Below are 3,581 nucleotides of genomic sequence, written 5' to 3' on the forward strand. Positions count from 1 at the left end.
CGGACTACATTGCATTTCTTAAGGTGTAGTTGTTTTAAATAAATGCAAAATCAGAGGCCTGCAGCTTCGTTTATATCTTGTTCTCAAATGCAGTCTTTTCGGCCTCATTTATTCGCTTGGACACGTCACAGTGTGTATTGTGGAGGGGTCTTAGCTCGGTGAGTTCATGCCTCGTTGCAGAGATCATTTTTCCACATGAGCAGGTCACCGCTTCATATACTGGTAGAGCCAACTCAGTCCTGGAATATTGGTAAAATGAGTACCAAAATGTTAGGCTGACAGTGGAAACAGCTGTTTGCAGTGATGTGTGGGGTGGGTTGACCAAGTCCATTCAGATTATGAGGTTGTATACGTTAGATAAATGTACTTACAATTCATATAATGGAATCCATTACATAATGGCTTTCCTAAAATCTGCCCCAGCTCGTGAGTGTGTGGGATTCTGACACGAACATTCCAGCACCACACCGACCAAGACTGACTGGTCCCCACCCTGGTGTATGTGGCCCTTTAAGATCAAAATCCTGAGTTAATAATAGGAGGCCATGCTTGGTCCTGTGCCAGAGCCATATCAGACGTTCAGGATACCTACAGGAGATGAGTGTAATGAGCAATCAATTATGTAACAAGTGACCAGCCTGAAAATCTGTCATGATTCCAGCTTCATGGAGAAGCATTGGAAATCTCTTTCTGATTGAATGTCAGTTATACATATTGCCAACCTTACTGCATCGTCCTCAACATTTCTCTGCTGTGTAATTAGACTAGGCCTGGGCGAAAATTTCGTTCCGTTCGCGGAAATTGCGATAATTTGACATTTTGGCGCTCCGCGGAGATCGCAAAAATGTCAAAAATTCCGGTTTCCGCAGCTTGGCGATAATTTGTTTCTTGCTCGCGCTGTAAAGTAATACATTCTCGCGCGCGCGCGATCGCCTTACCTGAATCCCTGCGTTCGCCGACAAGTTTTCTTGATCCGGTCGCGTTCTCCATGAGATGTTGTATTGTTTTTAGCCATTTGCGCTGTCTCGCGACAGTTCGCGCCCGCAGGGACGTCATGCGTTGCGCGATCACGTCTTTCTTCTCGCGATCATGCACGGTGAGACAACTCAAAACAAGATGGCCGCGCCCGCAAGCAACCACATGGGTAAGTTGGCGACCCGCAACCATGCAGAAAATCTCGCGAACATGCCGGATAAAAACTTCCGCATCTTCGCGATATTTCCGCTTGTTTGCGATAATTTTAAACATTTTCGCGATAATTTGCGAAAGTTAATTTCGCAAATTCCGCCCACCCCTAATTTAGACCTATGCGCAGACATAGAGAACGCATAATGATTCCTTCCATTCATGCAATAATGATGTTATATACTTTATATTTAGCCAAGCTAGTCTCGAGGGAAAAACCTGCTTAACATGTTGATGTGTATTAAAAAAAAGTGAAGATTGTGACCAGGCAATAATGAAGATGACAGCACCTTTTCTGTAATTGTGTTACACTCTCTTGGAAATATGTAGGTCACAGTTTTGGAACTCAGTATGACAATCTCAGACTTTCAGACTTCTAAGGCTGCTACTGGCTTGGAAGACACTGCCTGTCATTTAAGATATGATGGCCCTCATCAGATGTGAGTGAACCTCCACACAGTCCTAATGTCACCACCCTGTTGCTATGCTTTTAATGTTAATCATTTTAATAGTCCATGGTTAGTGTAAAAGTCCGACATGGACTCAGCCCTTCTGGATCTCAGAAGAACATCCTACCTTGGGCCGATCAGACAGTCACTGAGGATTGGTAGCGAAATCTCAGAGGGAGACAAGCCTTCCTGCAGCATAGATTCTACCGGGGCCTCTGATAAGCACTGTATACAGCACATCTTAAAGCTGTGCCTACTGGTAGAAGTCTAAACTTGACAACAGTGAGGCCTCAGTGCCTGCCTCAAGATCACATTCTACTTCCAGAACATTCGGGCTTCTGAAAAGAGCGGCACTGCCGTCGCTAACCCAAAAGAAACACTGGAGAGAAAATGCAAGGAATTCTTGGGCTGGGACATGTTTAGAGGAGGAAGTAGGGGACTTTCAGGAATGCAGAGGCTGGTTCCAAAAATATTCCCTGCAATGGGGCTTTTGGTCAGCAAGCTCTGTTTTTACTGTCCCACAGACCCCTTAAATGGCGGTAATGTAACCATCCTCATGTCAGCAAGGGGACGAGTACAAAGTATGTTCAGTGTGTGTTTCATCACACAGGGGAGATACATATACGTTTTTAGGTCGAGCATTCAAGACCTCTTGTATATACTTTAGTATATACTTATATGTGTATGTACTTTGTGGGCTCTGGAGATCAGCCCTAGGACCTGTCTGCTTCCGCTTAGGGACTTTTTTTTCTGTTCAACTGCCTCTATTTAATTGTCTTGATGAAAAACGACCAGCAGAGGTCAGTAAAATACCAGAATTGCTTTCTGCTGAGGGACTTTCCTTTTTTAAATATTTCTGGCAATTCCCTCTATTTAACTTTCTCGATAGAAAATGACCAGCAGAGGTCAGTAAAATACCAGAATTACTTCAGCATTCTCTAGATTCCAGTCCATAGAAATTGTCTTGCACGAGCATCCGTAGACAATAATATTTTTTTCAAATCTTGTATTGAAGACCCTGATTTTATATTAAAAACAGAGCTTGGACTATACCATTTCCCACTGAAAGACAATATTTCTCTCCATGTGTTACCATACCAGGCGTGTAACGCAGTTTGGTGCTTACTTTCCATCCATATTAAAGAACAGTAGATGTTTGAGCACCCAGGCTAATATGTTGCATAGCTAAATACAAATAAGGTCCCAAAGGCAAGACCGATTGCATTGCAAATGCTTGTTATAATAAATGTGAGAGAGACCAGGGAGATTTGGGAAAATGAGGAATAATTACTCAAAATGGGTGGTGTTAATAAAAAAATAAGGAGGGGTTTGGGAAGGAAATGCTAATACAAAACACCCACCCAATACAGAGTGAGACCATTGCAGCTCACAAACTACACTTCTAAAGCTACAACAGAACCAACAGTGTCAAAATCCAATTCTCAGTACTTGCACGAAGGAGGGACCCCATTCCAGCAGCATTGCTGTTGAAGATAATTTTTTCAGATGGCGGCAACAGAAATTGATACATTTAGCCTCACAGCTAGACCACCATACAGAACACTCCCATTTTAAAGTGAAAAGTGAGTGGGATGAGGTAAATTCTAGAAAGACTATCCCTGTGACATTCATGAATATCACCAAAGTGCTAAAAACCTCGACAACATAATACACATCAAATTAGCAAAAAGCATGTTGCCATTATTTAATTTATGTCATAATTTTCAATCTGCATCGTTACTGTGCCTCATGAAAAAACAAACACATTAGGTAACGCTGTGGTGCATTGCAGAATTGCAGTAATTGTGCATAAGTCTCAATTAGTGCCAATAATTTGTATTTGATATATTTAAGGAGCCCAATGTTGCTTCACTGAGGTTATGGATAATAGACGTTCCAATCACAATTTCTTGTTTTATTCAAGGCCAATATTTCATTAAAACAGCC

This window comes from Triturus cristatus, chromosome 4_1 (genome assembly GCF_964204655.1).
Source record: "Triturus cristatus chromosome 4_1, aTriCri1.1, whole genome shotgun sequence".
Classification (NCBI taxonomy): Eukaryota; Metazoa; Chordata; class Amphibia; order Caudata; family Salamandridae; genus Triturus; species Triturus cristatus.